Source organism: Lathyrus oleraceus, chromosome 5 (assembly GCF_024323335.1).
Source record: "Lathyrus oleraceus cultivar Zhongwan6 chromosome 5, CAAS_Psat_ZW6_1.0, whole genome shotgun sequence".
In the NCBI taxonomy this organism is placed as follows: domain Eukaryota; kingdom Viridiplantae; phylum Streptophyta; class Magnoliopsida; order Fabales; family Fabaceae; genus Lathyrus; species Lathyrus oleraceus.
The window spans coordinates 245,488,528-245,508,624 of record NC_066583.1 but is presented as its reverse complement, the minus strand read 5'-3'; the positions used below and the strand labels follow the sequence as shown (position 1 = coordinate 245,508,624).

Sequence of the window (20,097 nt, the reverse complement as noted above, 5' to 3'; positions counted from 1 at the left end):
CGGTCATGCGACCAAGCGTCTGATATCTTCACCAAGAATTTCAGGCATGAAACTTCATCAAGTTAAGATATTCTTCTGGAGTAACAAAATCAAGTTTAAGGGGGTGTTGAATATTTAAATTGAATTTGGGTTTGTTAGTTTTTGGGCCTTAGTAATTTTAAGCCCAAACTTGGGTTATAGTAGGTCCAACTTCTAGAAGCCTATTCTAGAGAGATCTATAGAGCTCTCTAGAAGATAATGATAAGTTATTATTCTAGAGAGTGATTTATAGTCATTAGATTAAGTTTGTGGTGTCAAAATCCTAGTCATTGATTTAAGAATGCCACTAGTATAAATAGAGGTGATGAGTTTGTATCAAGCCAAAAATTATAAACACTCAATAATAAAGGTAGTCTTCCGTTTCTCAAAAGTTTCACATCATCCCCTAAATACTTTTAACACTCTTTTTACCTACGAAAATCTTCCTTCCAATATCTTGTATTTTTATTATAATTTTTTTATATATTAAGACGCATTAATATTTTTATTATTGGAAAAAACACAATAACCCATTTATATGTATAAACCCATTACATAATTCCAACCCCTACCTTTATATTCAATTGGGTCTCTTCAAGCATTATGCAACAGTCGTAGATACCTTCCATTGTTAATACCAACTCAACTTGAATCAATGGAGACAAAAGTTATCATAAGTTTGATTTAAATATAGGTATAATTTGCACAATTTCTCCCGATCTTATTCCCCCATATATTTTTTCCAATCTAATTTGTAATAAATCTTGTTCTAAATTATACAGCTTCATTCTAACTGTTAAAGATGAAGTCTGTTCATTCAGCAACATCTCTACCTTGCGATTTAATTGGACTTTTGTCAGAGATTTTTTCCTAGAGTCAACGACCTTGATTTCCTTGATTAAATGTGGTGAGTTTTCTCTTAATTAATGATTTTTGCTGTCATTGGGATTTTGAGATTTCTGTTATGGAGTTTTGTTGAGGTCAAATTTTTGTCAGTAAAAATTATATTTTTCTCCTCTCTTTGTTTCATTAAGTGTGTTAGATGGATTGTTCTAGCAGGTTATAATAAATGTTTGTTAGGTATTTGTTAGATTCTTGAACTAATATTTGATTTAATCCTATTTAAGTGGATGGATTATTGAACTTACCTTAGATTTGATCATATCAAAGTGGTTGGATTATAAGTTCAATTTGTGTATTGTTTCATGTCCCAATTAAGTCTGATTTCTAGTTGCATTTATCTACATATTTTAATTTCCTTTTGGGATCTGCATTAAAGGGGTCTCACTCCTATATTCAAAGCTATATATATGTTCTTATGTTTTATTATTGTTCATAATGAATCAACAGGCATTCGAACAGAATCTGCAAACAATGCTCAAGAAGTAATGCAACTTTTGTTGATTGGTGTGAATTTTGACATCATATTTATTGATTTTGATTTGCCCATCATAAGTAGACCTCAGGTATCAACAATTTATTTCTTCTTTTCTAGATCTGAGATGAATTGTAATTTTATCTTCCACTAAATTTTGTTTTATTGTATTTTATTTAGTTTGTGATGGATATGCTTGCATTGGGGATACAAAGAAAAATAGTGTGCAAGTTATCAAGCTTTGGTGATTATAATTCAAAAATGTTTCTTGAAGCATGATTTAATGGCAACACTCAGAAACCTTTGACTCGAGGAATTTGTGAACACCGTTGAAATCCTTTGCTTCAAACGTTAGTAGTGGGCATGCTATAAAACGATAGTGATCATAATTTAGAAATGATTCTTGAAGCTTGAAGTAGGAGTTAATGGCAACACTCAAAAATCTTTCACTCGAGGAAATTTTGAACACATCATTGAAATCCTTCACTTTATATGAATCTAATGTTCCTCATTGTTATGATGTGGTATGCTTATAATTTGTAGGAGAGACATTGATTCTTTGAGTTGAAATATTAAATAAATTATGAAATGTATGGGATAAAAAATAAAAGTAATTTATCTACAATATTTTGGAAATTAATAACTATCGGGAATAATGTGACGAAGAAAGAAAATCCATAATAAACTAATCAAAGGGGTAATGTTACTGAAATGATGGAATCTACTCTATCGTCAATTCCTGAACCACTGCTAAAAACTATGAGTGGACCATCATCGCGAATGCAAGATATAATACTTTCTAATCCTCCTTCGAGTCGAATCACAATACCACAGAATGATATGAATTCATCTGATCCCACTCTAAGTCGCATTATCACAATGCCAATGGATGCCATTGGATTCACCAGATCCTCCTCCAAGCTGCATTATCACAATTTCGTTCCCAAAGCTGCATTATCACAACTTTAAATTACATTATCAGACTCTTTAAATTACATTATCGAAGTCGTATTATTACAATGTCATCCTGAAAGTGACAATTTTGTATATTAGCTTAAGTCTAAAGATATACCTTCTAGTTATATTATCACATGTACTGGCTTCACATGTATTAAGGAAATGATAAATACGAATAACTCGCTTAAATATGTAAGGAATTATTGATACAAATAAATTGCTTAAATGTGTATTTAGGTTATTTATATTAAAATATTTAAATGGATGCATTTTTTAACTTTATGTATGTATTTATTTTATAGCAAAGATGATAAATTAAGATAAATAATCACATTACATCAACTAACAAAACAAGTTAGGAGTACCAGAAGTACTCTCCCGTAAGCCAAAATAAAATAGTAAAAACAAGAGAACATAAGTTTTTATTAACATTGTATTTCTTAGGTAATTTTCTTTGGTTATGTGCATGTATTTGTCCTGCTTGTACAGACACACGAATGTAAAGTCAAAGGCTGAAAAATAAAATATATCTAGAACTATTATCTTTACAAATAACTAAATTTAATAAAACGCTTTTATACTAAACAAGGTGGTGTTTCATCAAGATGGCTTCTTAATCAATTTTTAAGTAGCTGACACGTTGTTCACCAATAGTGCAAAATTCATTAGTTCGTTGTTAGATATACATTAAACCCGATCCTTTCACTTTCCATAATGTTATACAAATTACAGTTTTTCTTTATACATATTTTAGGATGGTTTATGATGTTAATTTTACAAATATAAGATTAAGCCGTTAAGAAATTGGCATCATCGTAGACATTGACAAGTTTAAGCCGTTAAGAAATTGGCATCAGCATAGACATTAACAAGTTTAAGCCGTTAAGAAATCTGGTAGAAGATAAATTAGTTACTGTAAGAGGATAATAATTTAGCATTAACTGATCGAATTTCCTCATTGTTCAATGTCAATGGCTCATTCAACTTCTACTACATAAAGTAAGATTTGGATTTCATGTGTGGGAACTGTCACATATAAAGATTTAACAACTCGTGCTTTTACTTTATAAATTTTCCACATTTAACAAAGTCAAAACATGAGAATGAAGTTTTGATCAGCCAGTCCCAATTGCGTGATTCTCTAACTATAGAAAAATCTACTAGATCACGAAATTTACTAAGTCATTGACCACGTACCATTACCGAGGCTTTATACCTACAAAATGAACAAAAAGATGGTGTCCTAATTAGAGAGTTTATAAGCATTTCATCTTTTCTATGATGATATTCCTTACAATTTACAAGACCAATACAGTCCTAAAACTTGATAGTTATGTGCAAACTCCAATTATACTCTTAGGAACAGAAGCTAGGGGTGGGAGGTTCAATATCAACTCGAAATTTACATGCCATGGTATGTTCAGAGAATGGAATATTTGATGAAAAATTATTTATCATGTTTTTCAATTGGTTAGGATTTAAATCGATCAACAATTTATTTTTGACGGAACATGAAAGATGACAAGTAATAATGTAACAATTAATTATGTGAAAATCAGGTTCTATTGTTCTCTTTAATTTTTATTTATAATATTTTTTAGATATTTTATGAATTATTTTTTTGATTTATTTTAAAATATATAATGTCAACTTGAAAATATGAATTAGGTTACTCAAAATTACAACAACAAAAATCAAGCTTTTATTACATCGCAAAAATGGTCTCTAGATAAATTCATTAAAATAAACAAAAAATTATAAATATGAAAATATAGGTAATTTTTCATTGATGTTGCTATAAAACAAATGAAAGTTCTAGTTACATTTTTTTTTGTTAAAATTAAAATTAATCTAAGATCAAATTGTCTTAACCAAGATTAAATGGGTTAGTTTTACAATCCATTGGAAAATAAATTTTATAAAAAATCTATTATGATAATTTAATATATAAAATTGCATCTCAAAAAGTCTGAAAAATAAGTTTTATTTAAACTAATTATATTTAAAAAATTAATTTTATAAAGGTCCAATACTTAAAGTTCACTATAAGCCTCAATATTGGTTGAGACGGTCATGCGACCAAGCGTCTGATATCTTCACCAAGAATTTAAGGCATGAAACTTCATCAAGTTAAGATATTTTTTTGGAGTAACAAAATCAAGTTTAAGGGGGTGTTGAATATTTAAATTGAATTTGGGTTTGTTAGTTTTTGGGCCTTAGTAATTTTAAGCCCAAACTTGTGTTATAGTAGGTCCAACTTCTAGAAGCCTATTCTAGAGATATATATAGAGCTCTCTAGAAGATAATGATAAGTTATTATTCTAGAGAGTGATTTATAGTCATTAGATTAAGTTTGTGGTGTCAAAATCCTAGTCATTGATTTAAGAATGCCACTAGTATAAATAGAGGTGATGAGATTGTATCAAGCCAAAAATTATAAATACTTAATAATAAAGGTAGTCTTCCGTTTCTCAAAAGTTTCACATCCTCCCCTAAATAATTTTAACACTCTTTTCACCTACCAAAATCTTCCTTCCAATATCTTGTATTTTTATTATAACTTTTTTTTATATATTCAGACGTATTAATATTTTTATTATTGGAAAAAAACACAATAAAACATTTATATGTATAAACCCATTACCTAATTCCAACCCCTACCTTTATATTCAAATGGGTCTCTTCAACCATTATGCAACAGTCGTAGATACCTTCCAATGTTAATACCAACTCAACATGACAATCAATGGAGACAAAAGTTATCATAAGTTTGATTTAAATATTGGTATAATCTGCACAATTTCTCCCGATCTTATTCCCCCATATATTTTTTCCAATCTAATTTGTAATAAATCTTGTTCTAAACTATACAGCTTCATTCTAACTGTTAAAGATGAAGTTTGTTCATTCAACAACATTTCTACCTTGCGATTTAATTGGTCTTTTGTCAGAGATTTTTTCCTAGACTCAACGACCGTGATTTCCTTGATTAAATGAGGTGAGTTTTCTCTTAATTAATGATTTTTGCTGTCATTGGGATTTTGAGATTTCTGTTATGGAGTTTTGTTGAGGTCAAATGTTTGTCAGTAAAAATTATATTTTTCTCCTCTCTTTGTTTCATTAAGTGTGTTAGATGGATTGTTCTAGCGGGTTATAATAAATGTTTCTTAGGTATTTGTTAGATTCTTGCACTAATATTTGATTTAATCCTATTTAAGTGGATGATTTATTGAACTTACGTTAGATTTTATCATATTAAAGTGGTTGGATTATAAGTTCAATTTGTGTATTGTTTCATGTCCCAATTAAGTCTGATTTCTAGTTGCATTTATCTACATATTTTAATTTCCTTTTGGGATGTGCATTAAAGGGGTCTCACTCCTATATTCAAAGCTATATATATGTTCTTATGTTTTATTATTGTTCATAATGAATCAACAGGCATTCGAACAGAACCTGCAAACAATGCTCAAAAAGTAATGCAACTTTTGTTGATTGGTGTGAATTTTGACATCATATTTATTGATTTTGATTTGCCCATCATAAGTAGACCTCAGGTATCAACAATTTATTTCTTCTTTTCTAGATCTGAGACGAATTGTAATTATATCTTCCACTAAATTTTTTTATATTGTATTTTATTTAGTTTGTGATGGATATGCTTGCATTGGGGATACAAAGAAAAAGAGTGCGCAAGTTATCAAACTTTGGTGATTATAATTCAAAAATGTTTCTTGAAGCATGATTTAATGGCAACACTCAGAAACCTTTGACTCGAGGAATTTGTGAACACCGTTGAAATCCTTTGCTTCAAACGTTAGTAGTGGGCATGCTATAAAACGATAGTGATCATAATTTAGAAATGATTCTTGAAGCTTGAAGTAGGAGTTAATGGCAACACTCAAAAATCTTTCACTCGAGGAAATTTTGAACACATCATTGAAATCCTTCACTTTATATGAATCTAATGTTCCTCATTGTTATGATGTGGTATGCTTATAATTTGTAGGAGAGACATTGATTCTTTGAGTTGAAATTATAAATAAATTATGAAATGTATGGGATAAAAAATAAAAGTAATTTATCTACAATATTTTGGAAATTAATAACTATCGGGAATAATGTGACGAAGAAAGAAAATCCATAATAAACTAATCAAAGGGGTAATGTTACTGAAATGATGGAATCTACTCTATCGTCAATTCCTGAACCACTGCTAAAAACTATGAGTGGACCATCATCGCGAATGCAAGATATAATACTTTCTAATCCTCCTTCGAGTCGAATCACAATACCACAGAATGATATGAATTCATCTGATCCCACTCTAAGTCGCATTATCACAATGCCAATGGATGCCATTGGATTCACCAGATCCTCCTCCAAGCTGCATTATCACAATTTCGTTCCCAAAGCTGCATTATCACAACTTTAAATTACATTATCAGACTCTTTAAATTACATTATCGAAGTCGTATTATTACAATGTCATCCTGAAAGTGACAATTTTGTATATTAGCTTAAGTCTAAAGATATACCTTCTAGTTATATTATCACATGTACTGGCTTCACATGTATTAAGGAAATGATAAATACGAATAACTCGCTTAAATATGTAAGGAATTATTGATACAAATAAATTGCTTAAATGTGTATTTAGGTTATTTATATTAAAATATTTAAATGGATGCATTTTTTAACTTTATGTATGTATTTATTTTATAGCAAAGATGATAAATTAAGATAAATAATCACATTACATCAACTAACAAAACAAGTTAGGAGTACCAGAAGTACTCTCCCGTAAGCCAAAATAAAATAGTAAAAACAAGAGAACATAAGTTTTTATTAACATTGTATTTCTTAGGTAATTTTCTTTGGTTATGTGCATGTATTTGTCCTGCTTGTACAGACACACGAATGTAAAGTCAAAGGCTGAAAAATAAAATATATCTAGAACTATTATCTTTACAAATAACTAAATTTAATAAAACGCTTTTATACTAAACAAGGTGGTGTTTCATCAAGATCGCTTCTTAATCAATTTTAAGTAGCTGACACGTTGTTCACCAATAGTGCAAAATTCATTAGTTCGTTGTTAGATATACATTAAACCCGATCCTTTCACTTTCCATAATGTTATACAAATTACAGTTTTTCTTTATACATATTTTAGGATGGTTTATGATGTTAATTTTACAAATATAAGATTAAGCCGTTAAGAAATTGGCATCATCGTAGACATTGACAAGTTTAAGCCGTTAAGAAATTGGCATCAGCATAGACATTAACAAGTTTAAGCCGTTAAGAAATCTGGTAGAAGATAAATTAGTTACTGTAAGAGGATAATAATTTAGCATTAACTGATCGAATTTCCTCATTGTTCAATGTCAATGGCTCATTCAACTTCTACTACATAAAGTAAGATTTGGATTTCATGTGTGGGAACTGTCACATATAAAGATTTAACAACTCGTGCTTTTACTTTATAAATTTTCCACATTTAACAAAGTCAAAACATGAGAATGAAGTTTTGATCAGCCAGTCCCAATTGCGTGATTCTCTAACTATAGAAAAATCTACTAGATCACGAAATTTACTAAGTCATTGACCACGTACCATTACCGAGGCTTTATACCTACAAAATGAACAAAAAGATGGTGTCCTAATTAGAGAGTTTATAAGCATTTCATCTTTTCTATGATGATATTCCTTACAATTTACAAGACCAATACAGTCCTAAAACTTGATAGTTATGTGCAAACTCCAATTATACTCTTAGGAACAGAAGCTAGGGGTGGGAGGTTCAATATCAACTCGAAATTTACATGCCATGGTATGTTCAGAGAATGGAATATTTGATGAAAAATTATTTATCATGTTTTTCAATTGGTTAGGATTTAAATCGATCAACAATTTATTTTTGACGGAACATGAAAGATGACAAGTAATAATGTAACAATTAATTATGTGAAAATCAGGTTCTATTGTTCTCTTTAATTTTTATTTATAATATTTTTTAGATATTTTATGAATTATTTTTTTGATTTATTTTAAAATATATAATGTCAACTTGAAAATATGAATTAGGTTACTCAAAATTACAACAACAAAAATCAAGCTTTTATTACATCGCAAAAATGGTCTCTAGATAAATTCATTAAAATAAACAAAAAATTATAAATATGAAAATATAGGTAATTTTTCATTGATGTTGCTATAAAACAAATGAAAGTTCTAGTTACATTTTTTTTTGAAATTAAAATTAATCTAAGATCAAATTGTCTTAACCAAGATTAAATGGGTTAGTTTTACAATCCATTGGAAAATAAATTTTATAAAAAATCTATTATGATAATTTAATATAAAAAATTGCATCTCAAAAAGTCTGAAAAATAAGTTTTATTTAAATTAATTATATTTAAAAAATTAATTTTATAAAGGTCCAATACTTAAAGTTCACTATAAGCCTCAATATTGGTTGAGACGGTCATGCGACCAAGCGTCTGATATCTCTTAATTAATGATTTTTGCTGTCATTGGGATTTTGAGTTTTCTGTTATGGAGTTTTGTTGAGGTCAAATGTTTGTCAGTAAAAATTATATTTTTCTCCTCTCTTTGTTTCATTAAGTGTGTTCAATAGATTGTTCTAGCGGGTTATAATAAATGTTTCTTAGGTATTCGTTAGATTCTTGCACTAATATTTGATTTAATCCTATTTAAGTGGATGATTTATTGAACTTACGTTAGATTTTATCATATTAAAGTGGTTGGATTATAAGTTCAATTTGTGTATTGTTTCATGTCCCAATTAAGTCTGATTTCTAGTTGCATTTATCTACACATTTTAATTTCCTTTTGGGATGTGCATTAAAGGGGTCTCACTCCTATATTCAAAGCTATATATATGTTCTTATGTTTTATTATTGTTCATAATGAATCAACAGGCATTCGAACAGAACCTGCAAACAATGCTCAAGAAGTAATGCAACTTTTGTTGATTGGTGTGAATTTTGACATCATATTTATTGATTTAGATTTGCCCATCATAAGTAGACCTCAGGTATCAACAATTTATTTCTTCTTTTCTAGATCTGAGACGAATTGTAATTATATCTTCCACTAAATTTTTTTATATTGTATTTTATTTAGTTTGTGATGGATATGCTTGCATTGGGGATACAAAGAAAAAGAGTGCGCAAGTTATCAAACTTTGGTGATTATAATTCAAAAATGTTTCTTGAAGCATGATTTAATGGCAACACTCAGAAACCTTTGACTCGAGGAAACGTAGAAGAATAATTTGATTAATAACTTAGAAAGATAATCTAGGTTATGGAACATGTGAGATACATGTATGAGAATACGGTATTCATTCGTACGACGCTTATGTGAGGTCGTGGACGAATTGTTACCATGATTAAGAATGAGACGCATTGTATGGAACATGCCATGCTATTATTGTGTATTATGGTGAATGAAGTCACCTATGATTGATGAATTTGTTATGGTTCGTGTAACCAATGTTTGGTGGAACCGATCATGTATTCAGAATGTGTGTTTTTCTGTGGTGGTACACATCTCTATTGGTATGCTTAGATGAGTAAGCATTGGGATGTGGGACCAATGATTCGAGCCTCAATTGGGTTTGAGCCCCAACCATGGAGGACATGGGGGAAAGGTGGACACCTATGTGGGTTAGAGTCCCATACGGTGAAAGATACCCTAGGTGGGTTAGAGTCCTATATGGGTGATGGTTCTTAAAAGTGGGTTTAAGTCCCATAGGGGAACCGGATATCCACCGCGAAAGTCAAATCATACGGACATGCGTGAACCAAGCCTTGGCCTAGACGTAGGTCCGGTTGGGGATCGATGTTGCGTGAATCTGAATAATGATCGTGGTTTAGTTATGAGAACTCAGATGCATGTTGCCATACAATTGCAAGATAGTTCCCCATCGCTCAAGTCTTCGTTCCCTTGTTGACTTGAGTTGGATATGAGTTGAATATCGATTAGAATATCCTGTAGAGCCGAGTGGACCCATAGGATAGGAGAACTCACTGAGATTATTATCTCATCCCATTATTGTTGTTATTTTTTCAGGTATTCTTTACAGGTTGAATCTAAGAGCAACTGTTATGGATGTTTCAAGGGTTGCTGTTCATTATAATCATCCGCTGTGGAGTGGTGTGCAATGAAGATATTGTACATAGTTCTTAGATTTTTATTGTTTAGGCATTATTGTATGACATGTTCCATTGATGTTTTAGTTTGGACATGTATATATATTGATGCCATTAGGCACTTATGTTGTGACAGTACCAAGATTTAACAGTTGTATGATATTATTCTAGATATATATTATACGGCTTGTTACATTAATAACTATCGGGAATAATGTGACGAAGAAAGAAAATCCATAATAAACTAATCAAAGGGGTAATGTTACTGAAATGATGGAATCTACCCCATCGTCAATTCCTGAACCACTGCTAAAAACTATGACTGGACCTTCATCGCGAATGCAAGATATAATACTTTCTAATCCTCCTTCGAGTCGAATCACAATACCACAGAATGATATGAATTCATCTGATTCCACTCTAAGTCGTATTATCACAATGCCAATGGATGGCATTGGATTCACCAGATCCTCCTCCAAGCTGCATTATCACAATTTCGTTCCCAAAGCTGCATTATCACAACTTTAAATTACATTATCAGACTCTTTAAATTACATTATCGAAGTCATATTATTACAATGTCATCCTGAAAGTGACAATTTTGTATATTATCTTAAGTCTAAAGATATACCTTCTAGTTATATTATCACATGTACTGGCTTCACATGTATTAAGGAAATGATAAATACGAATAACTCGCTTAAATATGTAAGGAATTATTGATACAAATAAATTGCTTAAATGTGTATTAAGGTTATTTATATTAAAAAATTTAAATGGATGCATTTTTTAACTTTATGTATGTATTTATTTTATAGCAAAGATGATAAATTAAGATAAATAATCACATTACATCAACTAACAAAACAAGTTAGGAGTACCAGAAGTACTCTCCAGTAAGCCAAAATAAAATAGTAAAAACAAGAGAACATAAGTTTTTATTAACATTGTATTTCTTAGGTAATTTTCTTTGGTTATGTGCATGTATTTGTCATGCTTGTACAGATACACGAATGTAAAGTCAAAGGCTGAAAAATAAAATATATCTAGAACTATTATCTTTACAAATAACTAAATTTAATAAAACGCTTTTATACTAAACAAGGTGGTGTTTCATCAAGATCTCTTCTTAATCAATTTTTAAGTAGCTGACACGTTGTTCACCAATAGTGCAAAATTCATTAGTTCGTTGTTAGATATACATTAAACCCGATCCTTTCACTTTCCATAATGTTATACAAATTACAGTTTTTCTTTATACATATTTTAGGATGATTTATGATGTTAATTTTACAAATATAAGATTAAGCCGTTAAGAAATTGGCATCATCGTAGACATTGACAAGTTTAAGCCGTTAAGAAATTGGCATCAGCATAGACATTAACAAGTTTAAGCCGTTAAGAAATCCGGTAGAAGATAAATTAGTTACTGTAAGAGAATAATAATTTAGCAATAACTGATCGAATTTCCTCATTGTTCAATGCCAATGGCTCATTCAACTTCTACTACATAAAGTAAGATTTGGATTTCATGTGTGGGAACTGTCACATATAAAGATTTAACAAATCGTGCTTTTACTTTATATATTTTCCACATTTAACAAAGTCAAAACAAGAGAATGAAGTTTTGATCAGCCAGTTCCAATTGCGTGATTCTCTAACTATAGAAAAATCTACTAGATCACGAAATTTAATAAGTCATTAACCACATACAATTACCGAGGCTTTATACCTACAAAATGAACAAAAATACTGTGTCCTAATTAGAGAGTTTATAAGCATTTCATCTTTTTTATGATGATATTCCTTACAATTTACAAGACCAATACAATCCTAAAACTTGATAGTTATGTGCAAACTCTAATTATACTCTTAGGAACAGAAGCTAGGGGTGGGAGGTTAAATATCAACTCGAAATTTACATGCCATGGTATGTTCAAAGAATGGAATATTTGATGAGAAATTATTTATCATGTTTTTCAATTGGTTAGGATTTAAATTGATCAACAATTTATTTTTGACGGAACATGAAAGATGACAAGTAACAATGTAACAATTAATTATGTGAAAATCAGGTTCTATTGTTCTAATTTGTTCTCTTTAATTTTTATTTATAATATATTTTAGAGATTTTATGAATTATTTTTTTGATTTATTTTAAAATATATAATGTCAACTTGAAAATATGAATTAGGTTACTCAAAATTACAACAACAAAAATCAAGCTTTTATTACATCGCAAAAATGGTCTCTAGATAAATTCATTAAAATAAACAAAAAATTATAATTATGAAAATATAGGTAATTTTTCATTGATGTTGCTATAAAACAAATGAATGTTCTAGTTACATTTTTTTTTGAAATTAAAATTAATCTAAGATCAAATTGTCTTAACCAAGATTAAATGGGTTAGTTTTACTATCCATTGGAATTTAAGCCTCAATATTTGTTGAGACGGTCATGCGACCAAGCGTCTGATATCTTCACCAAGAATTTCAGGCATGAAACTTCATCAAGTTAAGATATTTTTTTGGAGTAACAAAATCAAGTTTAAGGGGGTGTTGAATATTTAAATTGAATTTAAGTTTGTTAGTTTTTGGGCCTTAGTAATTTTAAGCCCAAACTTGTGTTATAGTAGGTCCAACTTCTAGAAGCCTATTCTAGAGAGATCTATAGAGCTCTCTAAAAGATAATGATAAGTTATTATTCTAGAGAGTGATTTATAGTCATTAGATTAAGTTTGTGGTGTCAAAATCCTAGTCATTGATTTAAGAATGCCACTAGTATAAATAGATGTGATGTACTTGAGTTTGTATCAAGCCAAAAATTATAAACACTCAATAATAAAGGTAGTCTTCCGTTTCTCAAAAGTTTCACATCCTCCCCTAAATACTTTTAACACTCTTTTCACCTACCAAAATCTTCCTTCCAATATCTTGTATTTTTATTATTATTTTTTTTATATATTCAGACGCATTAATATTTTTATTATTGGAAAAAAACACAATAAAACATTTATATGTATAAACCCATTACATAATTCCAACCCCTACCTTTATATTCAATTGGGTCTCTTCAACCATTATGCAACAGTCGTATGTACCTTCCATTGTTAATACCAACTCAACTTGACAATCAATGGAGACAAAAGTTATCATAAGTTTGATTTAAATATAGGTATAATCTGCACAATTTCTCCCGATCTTATTCCCCCATATATTTTTTCCAATCTAATTTGTAATAAATCTTGTTCTAAACTATACAGCTTCATTCTAACTGTTAAAGATGAAGTCTGTTCATTCAACAACATTTCTACCTTGCGATTTAATTGGTCTTTTGTCAGAGATTTTTTCCTAGAGTCAACGACCGTGATTTCCTTGATTAAATGAGGTGAGTTTTCTCTTAATTAATGATTTTTGCTGTCATTGGGATTTTGTGTTTTCTGTTATGGAGTTTTGTTGAGGTCAAATGTTTGTCAGTAAAAATTATATTTTCTCCTCTCTTTGTTTCATTAAGTGTGTTCGATGGATTGTTCTAGCGGGTTATAATAAATGTTTGTTAGGTATTTGTTAGATTCTTGCACTAATATTTGATTTATTCCTATTTAAGTGGATGGATTATTGAACTTACGTTAGATTTGATCATATCAAAGTGGTTGGATTATAAGTTCAATTTGTGTATTGTTTCATATCCCAATTAAATCTTATTTCTAGTTGCATTTATCTACATATTTTAATTTCCTCTTGGGATGTGCATTAAAGGGGTATCACTCCTATATTCAAAGCTATATATATGTTCTTATGTTTTATTATTGTTCATAATGAATCAACGGGATTTCGATCAGAACCTGCAAACAATGCTCAAGAAGTAATGCAACTTTTGTTGATTGGTGTGAATTTTGACATCATAGTTATTGATTTTGATTTGCCCATGATAAGTAGACCTCAGGTATCAACAATTTATTTCATCTTTTCTAGATTTGAGATGAATTGTAATTATATCTTCCACTAAATTTTTCTTTATTGTATTTTATTTAGTTTGTGATGGATATGCTTGCATTGGGGATACAAAGAAAAATAGTGCGCAAGTTATCAAACTTTGGTGATTATAATTCAAAAATGTTTCTTGAAGCATGATTTAATGGCAACACTCAGAAACCTTTGACTCGACGAATTTTTGAACACCCTTGAAATCGTTCGCTTCAAACGTTAGTAGTGGGCATGCTATAAAACCATAGTGATCATAATTTAGAAATGATTCTTGAAGCTTGAAGTAGGAGTTAATGGCAAGATTCAAAAATCTTTCACTCGAGGAATTTTTGAACACATCATTGAAATCCTTCACTTTATATGAATCTAATGTTCCTCATTGTTATGATGTGATATGCTTATAATTTGTAGGAGAGACATTGATTCTTTGAGTTGAAATATTAAATAAATTATGAAATGTATGGGATAAAAAGTAAAAGTAATTTATCTACAATATTTTGGAAATTAATAACTATCGGGAATAATGTGCCGAAGAAAGAAAATCCATAATAAACTAATCAAAGGGGTAATGTTACTGAAATGATGGAATCTACTCCGTCGTCAATTCCTGAACCACTGCTAAAAACTATGACTGGACCATCATCGCGAATACAAGATATAATACTTTCTAATCCTCCTTCGAGTCGAATCACAATACCACAGAATGATATGAATTCATCTGATCCCACTCTAAGTCGCATTATCACAATGCCAATGGATGGCATTGGATTCACCAGATCCTCCTCCAAGCTGCATTATCACAATTTCGTTCTCAAAGCTGCATTATCACAATTTTAAATTACATTATCAGAATCTTTAAATTACATTATTGAAGTCGTATTATTACAATGTCATCCTGAAAGTGACAATTTTGTATATTATCTTAAGTCTAAAGATCTACCTTCTAGTTATATTATCACATGTACTGGCTTCACATGTATTAAGGAATGATAAATACGAATAACTCGCTTAAATATGTAAGGAATTATTGATACAAATAAATTGCTTAAATGTGTATTAAGGTTATTTATATTAAAATATTTAAATGGATGCATTTTTTAACTTTATGTATGTATTTATTTTATAGCAAAGATGATAAATTAAGATAAATAATCACATTACATCAACTAACAAAACAAGTTAGGAGTACCAGAAGTACTCTCCTGTAAGCCAAAATAAAATAGTAAAAACAAGAGAACATAAGTTTTTATTAACATTGTATTTCTTAGGTAATTTTCTTTGGTTATGTGCATGTATTTGTCCTGCTTGTACAGACACACGAATGTAAAGTCAAAGGCTGAAAAATAAAATATATCTAGAACTATTATCTTTACAAATAACTAAATTTAATAAAACACTTTTATACTAAACAAGGTGGTGTTTCATCAAGATCCCTTCTTTGGACGTAGCAAAGTCAACACATTGATAAATGATTGGAAAGAAGCACCATAGGATGTGAAAGAGAGCATATGGACAAGCATATCGATATTAATTTTAATTTTCATCGATTCGATATTACTTTCAATAATTAATAATACATACTTATTAGTGTAACTATAGTTGACATTTTAGTTTTCTGAAGATGATATGTGGAAAAAAAGATAGAGCACTTATGTTGGTACTTGTTGGAGAGGTTTACAGTCACGATTCACACGTGTTTACATGATGTATCCTAAGCCTGATCTTGAGCATGTGTGGGTGAGATATAATTTTCTTGACAAGAAGGTTTGGAAAAAGTTTGTGAAGTCTTGTAGTTCTAAGGATTTCCTAGTTAGTGTGAATTTTATGTTCTGATAATTTTATGCTTATGAATTGTGGAGACAAACATGCAAGTTAATAATTTTCGAATGTATATAACAGCTTAAAAGTGAAGCAATAAAGTTGAACAAGGCGAAAAAAGAATACATAAATTGTCTCGTGGGGTTACAGGAAACTTGAAAAAACAATGATTAATGAAAAAAGACAACAAATGGGAGATGAGGATCCCATAAGTTGTGATCGCAACCCATCACGACATGAGAAGTGGAAGAGAGCTTGATAAAGACCAAATGGAGAGTATACTTTAGATGCCTCAAGAGAAATCGCTTAGAAAATTGTAAGTAGGATTTTTTTTTGCATATGTCACTATGGCAAAAATGACTTTTAACAGCGCATCTTAGACAGCGCTTTTAAAAGAAAGCGCTGTCTAAGGGTAAAATTAAAATAGCGCGCTGAAAATGTTCCAAGAAAATAATGAAAGCGCTGTCTAAGGGGGGGTCTTAGACAGCGCTTTTAAAAAGCGCTGTCTAAGACCCCCCCTTAGACAGCGCTTTTAGAAAGCGCTTTTAAATATAGACCTTAGACAGCGCTTTTGATAAAGCGCTGTCTAAGGTCTTTAAGTTTTAAAAAAAAATTAAAACCAAAAGCGCTGTCTAAGGGGGGGTTTAGAAAGCGCTTTTGGAAAGCGCTGTCTAAGGCATACCTGAGAAAGCGCTTTCCACAAAAGCGCTGTCTAAGGTGTAATTAAAATAAAATTTCAGACTTCATTTCTATTTTCGTTCTCTGTTCTTTTGTTTTCAAGCTTCAACCAGCGGCGACAACCCTAACGGCGAAAACCAGCGGCGACAACCCTAACGGCGAACACCAGCGAACACGAATACACTTGCGGTATGTTCTTCAATCTTTCTTCATTTCTATTGTTCATGTTATTACAACTGGTTTTTCAAGTACAGTACCCACCACTTCATACATTCTGCAGCGTCATTCCCTTATGCATCATTGTGAAGCTTTAGCTTTTAAGTAGCTGATTGTTGTACTAGTTCATATACAATTTTGATTGGAGTTGTGGTGACTAAGGTAGTATCTCACCATAAGTTAGTGCTTGACAATGTTCTTCATGTGCCCTCTATCACTAGGAACCTGATATCTGTCTCCAAATTTTCTGTTGATAACAATGTTGTTTTTGAGTTTAGGGTTGACAAATTGTGTGAAATGTCAGGTTTCTAAACAAGTTCTTATTGAGGGATTCCTTGATAATAATGGCTTGCACTGCCTTCCCAAGCTCTCATTGAAGCTCTCAGGGTTCAATTGCTTAAATAAATCCTTGCCTACACAGCTTGATGCTCAAGGCTACACTGTTGTCAAACCTAGTTTAGATGAGGTTTCCTCTTGTAATTCTTTGGCTGTATGGCATCATAGATTAGGTCATGCCAATTTCAATTCTGTCAAACAAATTCTCAGAAAGTGTAATGTTTCTCTACCTAATAAACATGATTCTTTGTTGTGTAAATCTTGCAATCTAGGCAAAGCTCATAGATTACATGACCCTACTTCAACTACTGTCTATGATAATGCCTTTGATATTATTTATTCTGACTTGTGGGGTCCCTCTCCTAATCCGTCTAGTCCTGGCTATAGATATTACATTGCCTTTGTAGATGGTCACACTAGGTATACTTGGTTATACTTTCTGAAACAAAAGTCAGAAGCTCTACAATCCTTTAAGCTATTTCATGTGTTTATTCAAACTCAATTTAAGACAACTATCAAGTCAGTCCAATCTGACTATGGAGGTAAACTTAGATCTTTCTCCAAGTTCTTAGTAGACCTAAGCATAAGTCACAGGCTTACCTGCTCACATACATCTCACCAAAGTGGATATGTAGAAAGAAAACACATTCACATAGTTGAAATGAGCCTCACCCTACTTGCTCATTCATCCATTCCTGTAACCTATTGGGATCATAGTTTTTCCACTGCAGTTTATTTGATCAATAGGTTACCATCATCCATACTCACTAAGTTTGATTCACCATACCATGCTCTTTATAACAAACATCCTAGCTATCAAACCTTGAAAGTGTTTACTTTAGTTATGTATTTTCGTCTGGATTAATTGTTTACTTTAATAAGTAGGGAAACCATGGATAAAACATGGATCTGTGCCGATCGAATGACCAAAGAGTACGAGAGTGGGGTTTTGGAATTCGTTAAGTATGCTGTTCAACACGCTGAAAACCCCAGACGAATGCATTGTCCTTGCTTGCGTTGTTGTTATATTGGTAAGGTTGACGCACATGGATTGAAATCGCATTTGCTGAGGCATGGAATTGATCAAAGTTATCAGTGTTGGATATTTCATGGTGAGAAAATTAACGAGAATGTTGAATCGAGTGGAAAAAGTAGTACGACCTATGCTTCATACGACAAAGACACGGAAACATACGATTGTGATCGAGTTGAAGAGATTGTAGAAGCACTGGAAGAAGATCTTCATGATTGTCCTGAAATGTTTGAGAGGATGGTAAGCGATGCAGAGAAACCGTTGTACAAAGGTTGCACTAAATTCTCAAGACTTTCTGCGGTATTAAAGTTGTACAACTTAAAGGCGGGCAATGGATGGTCGGATAAAAGTTTCACAGAGTTGTTGGCCCTTATGAGAGAAATGCTACCGGATGATAATGTTCTTCCTAATCGAACCTATGAGGCAAAAAAAATGTTGTGCTCTATTGGCATGAGCTATGATAAGATACATGCTTGTCCTAACGATTGCATTTTGTTTCGTAACGAATACGCAATGTTAAATGAGTGCCCTAAATGCGGTTTGTCTCGATATAAGAAAAGATTATCTCCCGCAAAAGTCTTATGGTATTTTCCGATAATTCCGAGATTTAGGCGCATGTTTCGTAGTGAAACCGATGCAAGACATCTTACTTGGCATGCAGATGAAAGAATTATTGATGGAATGTATCGGCATCCGGCTGATTCACCACAGTGGTCGAAGATTGATAATGATTATCCTGAGTTTGGATCAGAAGCAAGAAACCTTCGATTGGCATTATCTACTGATGGAATGAACCCACATGGTCTTCAAAGTATCTCACATACCACATGGCCTGTGATTCTTATGATTTATAACCTACCTCCGTGGCTATGTATGAAGCGTAAGTACATGATGTTATCTATGTTAATCTCTGGGCCTAAACAACCAGGGAATGACATTGACGTATACTTGACACCTCTGATCGAAGATTTAAAGATTTTGTGGGAGAACGGTGTGGAGGTTTATGATGGATATAGGAAAGAAAGTTTCAATTTGAGGGCGATGTTGTTTGGCACAATTAATGATTTTCCAGCATACGGGAATCTATCTGGGTATAGCATTAAAGGTCAACGTGCGTGTCCTGTTTGTGAAGACGGAACCGATACGATTCGATTGGAACTTTGCCAGAAGAATGTGTTTCTCGGTCATCGTAGATTCTTACATTCTAAACATCACTACCGTGGGTGGAGAAAAGCATTCAATGGAGACACCGAACATCGTAGAGCTCCACCCGCATTGTCAGGTGAACAAGTTTTTGAAAAGGTGAAAGATGTGCGTACTGAGTTTGGCAAGCCTTTTGCACATAAGATTGTGAAAGGTGGGTGGAAGAAAAGGTCGATATTTTTTGAATTGCCATATTGGAAGTCTTTGTACGTGAGACATTTTCTCGATGTTATGCATATTGAAAAAAACGTATTTGAAAGTGTTATCGGTACATTACTCAATATAAAAGGC

General features: G+C 31.4%; 2 long non-coding RNA genes across 4 annotated transcripts; both read left to right on the top strand.

The window, feature by feature from the left end:
- Nucleotides 1–393: 393 nt before the first annotated feature.
- Nucleotides 394–15,589, top strand: LOC127083491 (uncharacterized). 2 transcript variants are annotated; one of them, XR_007788443.1, is made up of 4 exons: nucleotides 394–712; nucleotides 801–925; nucleotides 1,369–1,484; nucleotides 14,571–15,589. It is a non-coding gene; the product is annotated as an uncharacterized LOC127083491 (long non-coding RNA). The 2 variants fall into 2 exon arrangements; XR_007788442.1 differs by lacking the exons at nucleotides 801–925; nucleotides 1,369–1,484 and adding exons at nucleotides 13,799–13,923; nucleotides 14,378–14,481 and having other exon boundaries at nucleotides 404–712.
- LOC127083492 (uncharacterized) lies at nucleotides 4,865–9,608 on the top strand. 2 transcript variants are annotated; one of them, XR_007788445.1, is made up of 4 exons: nucleotides 4,865–5,135; nucleotides 5,224–5,348; nucleotides 5,792–5,907; nucleotides 9,503–9,608. It is a non-coding gene; the product is annotated as an uncharacterized LOC127083492 (long non-coding RNA). The 2 variants fall into 2 exon arrangements; XR_007788444.1 differs by lacking the exon at nucleotides 9,503–9,608 and adding an exon at nucleotides 5,997–6,452.
- Nucleotides 15,590–20,097: the final 4,508 nt, after the last annotated feature.